The sequence below is a fragment of the Tasmannia lanceolata genome, unplaced genomic scaffold, assembly GCF_043159265.1.
Source record: "Tasmannia lanceolata isolate RefF3 unplaced genomic scaffold, GAP_Taslan_0.1 ptg000016l, whole genome shotgun sequence".
Classification (NCBI taxonomy): Eukaryota; Viridiplantae; Streptophyta; class Magnoliopsida; order Canellales; family Winteraceae; genus Tasmannia; species Tasmannia lanceolata.
This window is the reverse complement of record NW_027518693.1, coordinates 12,111,802-12,126,980: the sequence shown is the minus strand read 5'-3', so window position 1 is coordinate 12,126,980 and position 15,179 is coordinate 12,111,802.

The window sequence follows — 15,179 nt, the reverse complement described above, 5'->3', positions numbered from 1 at the left end:
GAATCAAACCAAAAAAATGCCATATTGTGGAGCCCACCAAATCAAGATCGTGACCTGCCACGTCACATAGACTTCTCCATCACATTCCGAATTTGAATTTTAAAAATCCCGCTCTAAAGTCAAGAGCTATCTTGTGCCCTTTACAGTACACGATAGCCAACCACCCAACAACATCATCGGATCTCAGGCGGCCTCCACCTCATCCCACCACCAATCACCGAAGGGTCATCCTCCCCGCTGGACCACCTCCTTTTCCACGGTTACCCCCTCTAACCCCTCTTCCATCTCCTCCACAAAAGTCATCTCCGCCGTAGGTATCTCAGTCGTCGCCACCGCCATCAAGAATCCGGCAATCTCCTTTGCTGCTAGCCATCACGTCCGCCCTCAGGCCTCCAACCACGATCTTGATTCCGAAGGCCACGGCCTCCTACAGCCAAGCCCAGCTACCACATTGCTAATTCGGCAATCCACAGCCTTTCAGATCCTCCAAGGCCTCCAGATCTGATAATCCACGGTCTCGCTCCGCCTATAGCCGGCCTTCCACAGCTCCGGATCCAGCAACCTACGGCCTTTCATAGCCTCCGGTAACCTCCGTTGTTTTCCTTGGCTCCAGATCCAGCATCACGGCCTCCACGGCTCAAAATCCAGCCTCCACAGCCCCAAATCCGGCCTCCACAACCCCCGATCCAGCCTCCACAGTCCCAAATCTAGCCACCACGGAAGAGCCATACTCTAGATCTGGCCTCTACGGTTCCAAATTCAGCCTACACAGCTCAACTTTTGCCAGCAATGGGGAGAGACGAGAAAGAGAGGCGAAACTCAAAAGATACAAAAAAGAGGAGGGGGGAGCCAATATTGGGGAGAGACGAGAAAGAGAGGGCGAAACTAAAAAATACAGAGAGAAGGAGACTATAGAGAGAGAGAGAGAGAGAGAGAGAGAGAGAGAGAGACTTTTTTCTGCCTTTCCAATCAAGACTTGCTGCTCTTTGGCTTAGTAATATTGAATATGTTGGCTGTACTCATACATTTGATGATCCTAGGTTGCGAAACTAATCAAATGCCGTCTGATCCATCAAACCTCTATTGAGGCCATTCCCCACGGTGATAGAAATCCTTGGATAAGTTGTTCTTGGGAATGGGAGGATAGCAGGCCTATCAATGAATGAAATAAACACCGGCTTGGGAATCATTGATTTATGTAGGAGGAATACATGATTAACGGTCTCAATTGCACATACATGTCCCCGTGGGACCCTAGAATTGATCGTCACCACTCACCATTGTGTTTGTGTAAATTTATTTCTTTTTGGCTCATTCTTATAAACGCCAAAAATTTTGCTCAATGGAAGAAAAAAAAAATCCTTCTCTTTTTGTGAATTAATTCAAATTATGGATCAATCGGAAATTATAGCAATGGCATAAACACCCTTAAATCATTGTTGAAGGAAGCTGTTGAGTTCTTTAGTTTGAGAAAGACGATAGGAGATGGCGGATTGCTTAGAATTGAGAGGCCTGGTATGTCTGACAATCCTGCATGTGTCCATTTGAAAATTGTGTTGAGGAATTTAATAAAAATAAGTTATCCAAATAGAACAGATTGCAGCTAACCCTATAAGCTCATTGAAAGGATGACCAATGTTTGTGTTTCACACTAAATCATAATTTACTTTAGTTTTGCAGATAGTAGCTGGACGAATACCATCTAAGGTGACGAAAAATTAATGGACTGTGAACATAAAATGATTATCAGATTTTCAGAGGTACCTAATTACATAATTTGAATGTCATGTCAATATGCATTAGTGAAATTAAGGAACAATATAGGTGATTAAAATAATCATAACCTCAAAGATCACAACATATAAGAGAGAACTTTATAAAAAACAGCAGGAGAGAGAGAACAAAGATGAATGAAAGAATAAACTTCTCTATGGTACTTCTATAGTTGCCAAAGTGGGAAGCCATGCGGTAAGCGGAAGCAGGAGACGAAGGACTACGAAAAGAGAAAATGCAGGAACACAAAAAAACTCTTAAAAAAAGAAAAAGAGGAAATGTGAGGGAAACGTCATTGAAAGAAAGTCATCAACATGAAGCATGTAATAAGCCTCGGAAGCAAACAAGAAGTGTATTGAACGAGTAGGGTTATGCTAGGTTAGGGAGGACGGGATAATGTAGGTAAAGATTAGAAGTAGTAAAGAAGACAAACCATAGCAAAAGATTGGCAACTATCAAGGCCAACACTTCTGGGGATCTTACGCCATTTTTTTTTTATGTAAGATGAGTTTTTAGGTTAAATATACTATTTTTTAAATAAGCTCCTTCAGCAATATCAAAGAGAGAAAGTACTCTTTCAGAACCAAATAAGAAGCGTATTCTTAATTAAGAGGAAACATAAAAGAAGTGAAATGCGCGCTTCCCCTGAATTTGGGGAGCACGAACTTAGCTTCCAAAGCGAGCTTCCCATTCAATTAGATGCTTCCTACATGTTAACTCTGAACACTAAATCATACACGAGTGTGATTGACTAATGAATGCTTCACAGGAAAAAATTAAATAAATGTACACTTCTCTCTGGTGGCAATGTCCTATCAAAAGATGTTATTGATGCATCGAAAGCTTCTCAAAAGACTCACACAACCAAGTGTGCCAATTCCCTAGATGATTGTTAGTGATTTTGCATTTTCAAAATCATGTATATTACATGTTTTAGTGTTTTGGAAAATGTTTTATCAAAAACGTTTGGGAAAAAGAAAATGTTTCCTTGGAAATATTTGCTTTGCCAAAAGGATGTAGAAGTGTAGTTGAAAAGATAGTTCCACATCGGATGAGAGAAAAGAAAGAGAAGGGCTTATAAAGCACTACCTTTTCTAACTCTTGTTGATTGCACATTGGGTTGAACCTATGGTTGGACCCGCGGGACGGTGCAACGCACCGTTCGCACACGCGCACGCGCGCGCGCGGCGTGGGCAATGGGCTATAGGGCGCATAGTGGCGCTTTTTTAGGCGCACTTTGCACTTCAAGCCGAATGGTTCAGTTGGGTTGGGCTTCGGTTCGGGCCTAACGGTGGGCCCGTTTCGGTTCGGGCCTAACGGTCGGCCCAACGGGCCCATGACTCCAACGGTCAAAGGGTGTGATCAAATGGGTTGTGTCTCTTTCCCCAACGGTCATGTGCCAAGGGGGTGCGATCCACACCATAGATGGTTGATCTAACGATGACTGGGTTGGAGAGAGGTTTTACTCAAGCCAACAGTCACATCTAGGATCGATCAGGACCGTTCAATATCAATGGGTGCGATCTAACAGTCAGATTTCAAACATTCTGGAAAGGTGCCCTGTAGAGGTGTTTTTCACACTGAAAAGACACTAGATGGTCTATAAAAAATGTGCAAACTTCAGTCATTTTAGATAGAAATCGAATTGGCAATTCTGACTGATTTTAGACTCTCTTCTACACTCCTACAAAAATCCCCAAGTATTTCTACATACTGTTTTTCTTTTGTTTACTGTTCTAGATACTGTTTTTCTGCAGAAACAGAATCTAGAGATTTCTCTAAGGCTTGAAATTTCGGAAGGGCATTTCGGGTTTGATTCCGCTAGTGCTACGCGTCATCAAACATTAGTAGGGCTTCCCTACTAGGCTTCATTGTATCTTGGAGGCAATTCGCGGATCCCCTTTGCACACTACTAGTGGGGGCGAATCTTGTCTTAAGGAAAGTGATATCACGCCTTGAAGCAACAAGTTTCTGTTTTCTATCATCAACAGTACCCTCAACAAATTTTCCAACAATGATTTCTATGACAATGTCCACCATCTAATAAGGCGCACACAGCTTGATGGAAAATTGTTTCACCTACAAAGAGATGGGACATGCTTCTGTGCAGTGCAATAATAAACTTAGGTGTACTTATGTAAGGAGACAGGACACATCACAAGCTGTTTGAAGGGACCTCAGAACCAAAATTATAGAGTAGAGAACCATTCCACAGGTCTTATTGGTTCTTTGAATATGAATGATACCGCCTCCTGCTGGAAATGTCACCAAAACTGATTTTGGATTTTTTTTTTTGGTTCTCTGAGTCTCAAATCTCAACCTTTCTTCACTGGCTCAGCAACTAGTCCCACCACTTGCTTTCCTAGCCTTTTGTGCAATAGATAGGCTAGTCTTCTTGGGTTTAGAGGCTTCCTTCAATACTCTGCTTGGTTTTATTGCTGAGTGGAATGGGATCAATACCAATATACGCAGTGGTGCGGGGGAATGGGGATCCCAGTTTTTGTTTTACTGGGCTCCTTCGGGCTTAAAATCGGGCACTTATTCATGAACGGGAAGAAGCGCACGGTGCCTAGCTTTTCTATTGAGATAGTGGTGCTTTGGTGTATATGAGAGGTGATGTAAATCAGACCGTACGTAGGCAATTATAGGACTAACTTGAAGGTTTCAAACAACTAGAATGGATTTAGTTCTAGAAATTTGAAAGGTGTTACATAGCTGATAATAAAGATAGACAAGTCCACACAGATAGTTGCACCACCATATTAGACAGGAAATAAAGGTTGGAAAGAATTGAGCAGCAGAAAAAACACCGAAAGAAATTTCGTGAACTGTGTATATTACAGAATATAGACCATAGGTGCACATAAATTTCGCAATAAGCAAAGACAAGATTTTTTGACTATGAGAATAGTATTATAGCAGCAATGGGATTGGTGAGTACACTAGCTTAGGCAACTTAGGTAGCCTTAACAACAAACACAGAAGTAACTACTATCACCAGCGACCTAGGTCTCCATCTCATAAGTACGTCAGTACATTGAAATTTTAATGATACATTTATATGGTTTGTAGTTTTGATGCAAGCAAGAACTTACAAGGCCCATGAGTGGTCACACGCCAGCATCTAAACGGAATAAGAAAAAGGGGCAAAAACAGCCTGTTCTACTATGCTGCCCAGATGACTTCAACATATGTCAGCATATGGAGATTTCTATAGACAGACACATTTTTCTCAAAAGGAAAGATTATGCTACAGATTTGTAAGGATGTTGCCACATCTGCTAAAATGAGAAGACCATCCTACAAGTTTACACTAGTAGGAAGATTTGCCGTAATTGGAAAAGAATTTACTTGACAGATTTTCAAGAATTGGATAAAGATTGCATAATCCTCTTCGGAAAGATGAATATTTACTTCTAAAGGGTGTGATTGTGTGCCTGAGTGTCCATTTTAAGTGATTTATATCTTGTGAAGATGATGCAGTGCCAACATGGCATCCATGTCATGCCTAGGTGGTTTTGGTGGAGTTCCAAGGTGCAGTCCCTCATTAATATTGCTGGCCCGTTTTGAACCTGATTTTTGAGCTCTTCTAAATGGAAGAATTATGGAAAGTGGTAAACTACAAAGTTGTAGGTCTCTTTGAGATCTTTCCAACAAGTATTTGTGCTTGAAAATTGGACAAGAGGGTAGAAAGTTATGGCAGTTTTTGTGGACTGTCTCTGTGGATTCCCCAAACAGTCAAAGTTAGTGAGTTCCAATGCAATTAATGTTATGTTAGTCCCTAAGCTAGCTAGTGGAGGAGCTTGAACGAAATTTGGTTTTCTTTTATTTAAAGAGTTAGAAAACATCTTTAGAGGGGATTTTGATGTTGATAAACTTATGTAATTGATGGAATATCAATTGGGTTGAGCATTGCTCCCATTTTCTTCTTCTTCTCTTGTTGTGTTCTTGATTTCTATTTTTCTTCTTCTTCCCTCTTAAGCACCCGCATTATCTGGTATCAGAGCCAACGTTATTCTCTTGGGCTAGCTTCGATTTGATTTTCATGGCGGCACGAAGAGATAGAGGAAAGCGTGGTAATCAAATGATGGAAGATTTGAGAGATGAAAGAGATGATAAACTTCAAGCACTTCGAAGACAAGTTGAGCAACTTACCATGAGACTTGAACGCCAAGAGGCTCGTAGTGAGCGTGGTAGATCAAGTCATGGAGGTTCTAGTGATGAATCCGATGTGAATCCCTTCGCCAATACTCGTGAAGAGGCTAGGTTGGGAATGTTCTACCGTGATTTCGACACCGTCAAGATTGACTTGCCGGAGTTCCATGGTCGTCTACAACCTGAAGAGTTTCTTGAATGGCTTAGTGCCATTGAGAAGTTCTTTGATTATAGGAGATACCCGAAAGCCTACGTGTAAAGCTTGTGGCTACAAGGCTTCGTGGCTACGCTTCGACATGGTGGGATAAGGTTCAAGAGATGAGAATCCGCAAAGGAAAGCGTAAGATCTCTTCTTGGGAGAAAATGAAGTCAAGGCTAAAGGAGAAATTTCTTCCGTTGGATTTTTTCCAAATTATCTTTTCTCAATTCAACAACCTACGCCAAGAATCCAAGAGTGTGTTGGACTACACCGAAGAATTCTACAAACTCATGGCTCGTAAAGATATTCAAGAAGGTGAAGATCAACTTGTAGAAAGGTATCGATCATTGAGCGTCAATGATACTTATCAACTAGCCTTGAAGGTGGAGGCTAAGCTTTCTCGTCGTGGTGCTAAAAAGTATGTGGATGTTCGTAGTCACTATCCTTCTTCCGAAGGTGAATCTTCACATGGTGGAGGTACAGAGTCAAGGTCCGAATATTTCAACAAAAATTCTACAAAATTAGCCCCTACACATCAAGTTGGAAATCAGCCCAATCGTCCCAACAATTCAAATGCTTGTTTCAAGTGTGGTCAAGTTAGCCATCGTTTCAAAGATTGTCCAAAGAGGCAAGTAGTTGCCTTCGGTGATGAAGAAAATGATGATAATTTTGTTGATGATTCAAATCAGCCCATATACGATGAGGATCTTATTGACTATTCAAATCAACCCATACATGATGAGGAAGATGGCATACAAAATGAAGAAATCGAACCCGAAGAAGGAGAAAGTTTGGTGATCCAAAGAGCACGTTTGGTGATCCAAAGAGCACTTGCTACACCAAAGGTTGAATCCGATGATGATTGGCTTCGTTCCGATATTTTCAAGACTCGATGCGAATCTCATGACAAGGTTTGCTCCATTGTGATCGATGGTGGGAGTTGTGGGAACATTGTATCTCATAAAATGGTGAACAAGCACAAGCTCAAAACCGAACAACATCCAAAGCCGTATCGGATTGCATGGTTCAAAAAAGGGTATGAGAGTAACTTTTTTATTTCCAAGAACGAATTTGATCAAGAGACCATTGATAATGGTAAATTCAATGCTCTACTTGTTGTTGAAACTAACGAGGAGTACGAGGAACTTCAACGGCAATTCACTGAATTCATCACCAAAGAAATTGGATCTGATGGATATTGAAGTGATGGGTGAATGGAAAAATATTACATCGATTTTTTCATCCAATTATAACGATCCATTTTTATTCGATCCTACATTGAAGCTCCAAGTTGATATTTATATATTCAAACTTGTTCAAAATCTAGACAAATTATCACTTCTTCATGGAGATTATGAAGTGGAGTTTGATCTTGGGAAGCAACATCCAAAGCCGTATCGGATTGCATGGTTCAAAAAAGGGTATGAGAGTAACTTTTTTATTTCCAAGAACGAATTTGATCAAGAGACCATTGATAATGGTAAATTCAATGCTCTACTTGTTGTTGAAACTAACGAGGAGTACGAGGAACTTCAAAGGCAATTCACTGAATTCATCACCAAAGAAATTGGATCTGATGGATATTGAAGTGATGGGTGAATGGAAAAATATTACATCGATTTTTTCATCCAATTATAACGATCCATTTTTATTCGATCCTACATTGAAGCTCCAAGTTGATATTTATATATTCAAACTTGTTCAAAATCTAGACAAATTATCACTTCTTCATGGAGATTATGAAGTGGAGTTTGATCTTGGGAAGTTTCAATTGATGATCATTCTTCGATACTTCAAGGTTCGAGGGCGAGTGTCAAGAAGCAAGCACCAAAATGACGGCTGGATTTTTTATTTTTTATTTTGTGGACGTGCGTGTGAGCTTCAGTAAACCAAGGGAGACAACAGTCACCATAGTCATTCACATTCTGGTTGCGCTAGTAAATCAGTACTCCGAAAGGAGAGCATCCAATTGGTAAATATTTCACTTTTGATCAGGACAAGTGCTAAAGACACTCAATAAACTAATACCAACTACTGCAGTGAACATGAGTGCATCAAAAAGAAAAATTTGTAAACCTTATTTAGTTCCGCTAAGACAAATGTACTAGTTGAAAGGACCACCGACTCATCGGATTCTGACTATCTAACTAAAACCATTCTACATCAGAAAATAAAGGGCTATGATATTTTCACTCCCCCTACAGTACGCATTCGCTCCCCTTTTAACTTGATTTGACGTCAAAAAGCATTAATAAGGGGAGCGAATGCGTACTGCAGGGGGAGTGAAAATATCATCGCCCAAAATAAATCATATACTTTCAACAAGTCTAGTTTATTTAGGCTTTAGATGATGGAATAAATTTCCATAGACTCACAACAGCTCCCATTAACTTGAAAAAGCTGTCTTTCCAGACTAATCACATTTTAAATCACCATCCATTCAGATAAATGATACTAATAAAAAAAAATTCCGCCATATACTTACGCAATGACAAGGTCGCCTTTCTTACAAAATTCTGAAAATGGTGGAAATCCCATACGCATAGAGGATTGAGTCAGGAGTTCCCAAAAAGTTTGCAATTTTGTCCTCACAGTCGAGGTGGATATTTTGAAAGGTGCAACTTATTAGTAGGATCCATGTATGTCACAGAAAAAACGATAACTCTAAAGAGCTCTTTAGAAGAAACAAACCCAAGTACTTCAAAAAATAAATGGTCTCAAATATGAATAGCAATAAGATGCTAATTTTTACCAATTGTCCCATAGAAACCACGAGGACCACAAGAACCAACACCATATTTCTCCAATGCAGCCGTACATGATTCCTGAGATGCAGTCGAAGTAAGATCCCTTCAATTTATAAAAAACAACCAAAAAGGGAAAATAAAATGGGTAGGTTTTCTAACAATTATCTGTTCAGTCGAAGTAAGATAGTTCGCTGAAGTGAAGTTCACCACGTCCTGGCCACTGACTACTGCACTGCACAAAACCAACTCATGAGAAGGAAAAGAATCACACAGATCTGATGAAAATTCCTTAATTAGTTATAGGTAAATACACTCAGATGCATATGGGCAGAAAATGATGTGCATCTCTGACAAAACCTTACTCAGTGTAGGCATCACATAACAAATTTTATTTGCAAAATACAATTAAATCATAATATATGCAGACAACAGAGAGAAGAATCACATGCACTCACTAACATGATTCTTTTTTTTTTACCTCTTGAAATGCCTAGCAAACCATCCTCATCTAAAAGTGAACAGTATATAGAAAACTAAGAAAAATTACATTAATGATTTATGAAGTGGACTTGGAACTTTTAAATGCCTACTCAAGGGGGAAAACTTGCTTGCCGCGGAACCACAGACCTCAAGCTGAGAACAGATTCATGTTGGGAATGCAATCCACTCCTCATGAGAAATGTGCCCCACTTAGGAATGCAGTCCCTATACATATTTTGAATATGAATATGCATATACCACATTTACTACAGCAAAAACATGCAAAATTGAAGAGCTATGAGAAAATAAAGAAACAAAATAAGGCTGATCAATTGGAATTGCTTTACTCATAAAATGCAAGGGATTTCACCCTAATTTCCATTACAAAATTGATTCAAAAGACAGTAAAAAAATGTATCCCCGATAAATTCAATGGCTGGAGACAAAGGATTTATTATTATTCTTCACAAGGCACTTCCTGTTCTCCTTAGGTTGGAGAAAGATCCTCATAGGAGTAGTGAATTGCTTTAATAGGAAAGACTGTAAGAGACCTGGACGAGCACAAGGCCCTGAGAGTTTCTTCCAAATTCATGCAGCATGTCTGTCCTTGTATAACGGTGTAAAAAGAAAAATGCTAAATAGGAGGTGGCTGATAACTTCTTTCTTAACTGTCAGTTTTTTGGGTCCCACATGCGCCACATGTATGTGATCGGCTCTGTTGATCCGATGGGCAAACAAAAGCCCGGCTCACTGGCGTTGGCACCACCATGATTATATGATCCTAATCCCTTGACCCATTAGGCGTTGTTTAGGTTTCCACCAATAGAATCTGAAGCATTGATTTTCTTAGGCCTTAATCTTAAGGATGCATATCCGTTCGGGCATGGGACCAAGACCATGTGGGTCGCCTCATGATGGTGCACCAGATCAAGAGTCTTTGTTACACTTCCATATGCCCATGTGGGAGCCAATATTGATTGTTAGGATGGAGAGATTGTCTGACTAGTTGGCCTCGTTTAAAATAGGACATCGAAGTTTGGACAAAGAGCTATCTGAAGTATTTATGAATCAATGAAGCTACACATTTTCATATACAGAGATGGTTTGTTTCCCTATTGGTATGCTTAATAGTTTTGGTGTCCACGTAATTGCATGAGGAAACTTCTTTACCTCAGGGTGTACAAAGAGATTTTTTGCGCAAGGCATTTCCTGATCTAATTAGATTTTAAGAAAGATATGTGCATAAGAACCTATCGATTCAAACAAACAAACAAACAAAAAAGGTTCTAAGAGTGTCGACGATGCAGTGGAAATGATAGGAAACAGATCCCAGCAAAAGTTTTGATGATGCAGCGGCAATGATAGGAAACAATCCCAGCAAAACTCACCAAACATCCATAACAATTCCTCTTAAGTCTATATAGGGGTTACTGAATTTATATGGCAGATGGTTTTTGAGCTCTCTGCTGACATCAGCATAACACCACACTGAAATAACCAGTATGCCCTGCCATTTACCTCCTTTTTTCTTCCTTCGACTGTAGATTTTTGAGAGGGACTGAGAGTTTGAGGGTGCTGTGGGTCCACTGAATTTGCATCAACGGGTCAAGCATGTGTTGAGAGATCTCTCACAAATGCATGTGGCATGCTTGTTTTTTCTTGTTAATGAGGTAGTAACTAAAGTGTGACATTACTGTCCCAACTTGATAAGCTCCTACGCACATAAAATAGTAATTACAAATGCCAAATACCTATGAATTACAATCTTTTGGCAACCGAGCCAATATTATAAGCATACATATATGTCCCAAAGTTTGTTCCAATTGTTAAAAGTTGAAACGAGGACTGTAAAACTCCTCGAAGCTAACAAATTTCTGTAAAACTTCAATGAAAAGAAGAATTTTAAGGAAGCAACAAATGGTGTTCATAATCATATTGTTCATTTGTCACCATTTAAAAAAAAAAAAAAACCATATTGTTCATTTGAAAAAACAAAAGCAATGAGGAGTGATGTGGCCCAGGGAAGGAGAAGTAGAGGATAGAGGGGGAAAAGAGAAGAATAGTAGAAGAAGAGAAGAGAGAGGAGAAATAGAGGAATAAAAGGAGGGGGAGTAGAAGAGAGAGGGAAATGAAAAGAAGGATAGGGAGAATCTCTGTTCTCAATTCATTAATCCATCATCAAACTCTGAAAATCCTAATACATAAGGGCCTATGTATAGGCAATTAAAATAACCTAGAAATAAAAATAATATAGAATTAAAAGTCCTAGAAACTAAATGACATGAAAATAAAAATTCTAAAAGTTCTAATGGGCAAATATGCCACTTATTAGGCCTACATACGCATAAAAGGAGTCAAGAAAATAATGGACTATTCGATGGTACAAGTAAAAATTAGAAAAACAGGTGGCAATTTTGCCGTAGCTACAAAACATCTACTAGAAAATTAGTGAAGACAGACTTCTGAAAATTTAAACCAAAGAAACAGGTGGCAGTTCTACTGGGCCTGCAAAACATCCAGTAGAAATTTATAAAGGCATGGGACATGTGGCACTTTTGAAAAGCAAAGACAGAAACTGGGGGCAGTTCTGCTGCAGCTACACAACATCCAACAGAGAAACAGTGACAGTTCTGCTGCACCGAGGAAATAGTAGAAAATTAAATGAAGCAGTGCAGCACTAGCAGAGCATTCAATACAAAATTAAATAATACTTTTCTGGATGCATATAGTAGACTAAGTGTGTATGACTATGACAGAAATAAAAATATTCTGTGAAAACAACGAAACATAGCCGTGTCCAAACACGTGTCCACACGCGTGTCCGTGTCGACACGGGTTTATACTCAAAACGAAGCGTGTCCGTGAATCATAGTATAAAACATGTTACAAAATCCAAGAAAAGGCCCAAATAAGCAACAATTCTAGAATAAAAAAGAAATAGTCAATTATTTTTAAAAGAGACATTTAAAAGAAAAATATACATGATTCACATTTTAAAAGAGATATAAACCCAACAGAAAAAGATGAAAAGGGAGAAAATGAGAAACGGAATAGGGAAGGGATGAGACAAACAAGTACGGATATGAACTAGAAAATGGGAGAAAGAGATGAAGGGAGGATGAGGGGAAAAAAGATGGAGTGGAAGAGAGAGAGAGATGTGAAACATGAGTTTAAGGATAGAAAACTGACCTAATATGAAGCATCACACTTCAAAAGGCATTATATCCACACGAGAGAGAGAGAGAGAGAGAGAGAGAGGGAGAAACTTCAAATCTTTATTTATTCCATTGCATAGCACTCTAGAAAAGTGCCATGACGCTGCATATATATAAGAATAGAAAGAGAAATAGAAAGCTCTAAAACCTTGAACAAAAACCTAATACTTTGGAGTAAAATACCATCTAATGACTCAATGACTTAAAACAGTAAAGGATGCCCACTACGCCATACTGGATCCCATCTTGATTGATTTGAGAGACATATGTAAAAACTAATTTCTCTTTAGTATGGTAGAAAACCATGAGTGACAGTTTTGGAGTTAGACCGAGTATTTTTCCACATGCAGAAATCCTATAGAACAATTCTTTTCATCATATTTATGGCATGTTTGGCAACCATGAAAAATTATTCCATGGAATGTTCGTCGTCTCAAATGTTTTAGATAGGAGGGGAAGAGACTTGAGAGTGAAGAAGTAGATAGAAGTATAGAACATGGAGAGATTGTGAGACTTCATTTTTTTTTTCTATTTTCACGGTTTTTTTCATGCTCCCTTTCCTCCCAGCCTCTTTTCCTCTTCGCCCATCTCTCACAACTGGCCTCACTAACATTCCATGGAATATTTTTTCATGGTTACCAAACATGCCCTTAGTCGTTGCATATATGCATTTGACCTCTCTCTCTCTCTCTCTCTCTCTCTCTCTCTCTCTCTCCACACACACAACAGGAACAGTTGGTGGGCCCAACAGAAACAGTTGGTGGAATGGTGCGCCCATCTTTGAACAACGTAGGCTCCGTCCATACACACCATAGGATAATCCAAACCGTCCATTTGATGAGCCATAAACGTAAATAGGTTGCGTCCCAAAATATCATTTCCATAGGCTGATCCTAGCTCTTCGATCTAAATAGAAACTACATCTTATGCAACCTCTATAGATTGTAGGGTTGTGATCATCCTATGGAAATGATTTTTGGGGCACAACCTATTTACATTATGGCCCATCAAATGAATGGTTTGGATCATTCTATGGAATTGGTTGTAAAATAACATTAAGGCCCGTCCACAACATAGGACGATCCAAGCCGTCCATGGTTTGGATAATCCTATGGAGTTGGTCGTACAGTAACATTAAGGCCCAATTGTAGGCCCCACCGATATTTTTTCAAATTGAAGCGTACTGTCCACAACATAGGATGATCCAAGCCGTCCATGGTTTGGATCATCCTATGGTGTGGTTCGTACAGTAACACAAAGGCCCAATTTAGGCCCCACCTATATTTTTGAAAATGAAGTGTACCGTCCAGACCATAGGATGATCCGAGCCATCCATTTGATGGGCCATAACGTAAATGGGTTGTGCCCCCAGAAGGGTTGGACCATCACATGAATGGTTTGGATCATCCTGTGGTCGTACAGAAACATTAAGGCCCGTCCACAACATAGGATGATCCAAGCCGTCCATGGTTTGGATAATCCTATGGAGTTGGTCGTACACTAACATTAAGGCCCAATCATAGGCCCCACCGATATTTTTCAAATTGAAGCGTACCGTCCACAACATAGGATGATCCAAGCCGTCCATGTTTTGGATCATCCTATGGTGTGGTCCGTACCAATTTAGGCCCCACCCATATTTTTGAAAATGAAGTGTACTGTCCAGATCATAGGATGATCCGAGCCGTCCATTTGATGGGCTGCAATGTAAATAGGTTGTGCCCCAAAAATCATTTCCGTAGGATGATTACAATCCTACAATCTATAGAGGTTGCATAAGATGTAGTTTCTATTTAGATCGAAGGGCTAGGATTAGCCTATGGAAATGATATTTTGGGACGCAACCTATTTACGTTTATGGCTCATCAAATGGATGTTAAATCCTAATATTTTGCGTTCCAAGATATTATTTCCATAGGCTGATCCTAGCCCTCCGATCTAAATAGAAACTACATCTTATGCAACCTATATAGATTGTAGGGTTGTGATCATCCTACGGAAATCATTTTTGGGGCACAACCTATTTACATTGTGGCCATCAAATGGACGGCTCAGATCATCCTATGGTCTGGACAGTACACTTCATTTTCAAAAATATGGGTGGGGCCTAAATTGGTACGAACCACACCATAGGATGATCCAAACCATGGATGGCTTGGATCATTCTATGTTGTTGACGGTACGCTTCAAATTGAAGAATATCGGTGGGGCCTATGATTGGGCCTTAATGTTAGTGTACGTTCAACTCCATAGGATTATCCAAACCATAGACGGCTTGGATCATCCTATGTTGTGGACGGGCTTTAATGTTACTGTACGACCAGGATGATCCAAACCATTCATTTGATGGGCCAACCCTTTTGGAGGACAACCCATTTACGTTATGGCCCATCAAATGGACGGCTCGGGTCATCCAATGGCCTAGACGGTACACTTCATTTTCAAAAATATGGGTGGGGCCTACATTGGGCCTTAATGTTACTGTACGAACCACACCATAGGATGATCCAAACCATGGACGGCTTGGATCATCCTATGTTGTGGACGGTACACTTCAATTTGAAAAAATATCGGTGGGGCCTACGATTGGGCCTTAATGTTACTGTACGA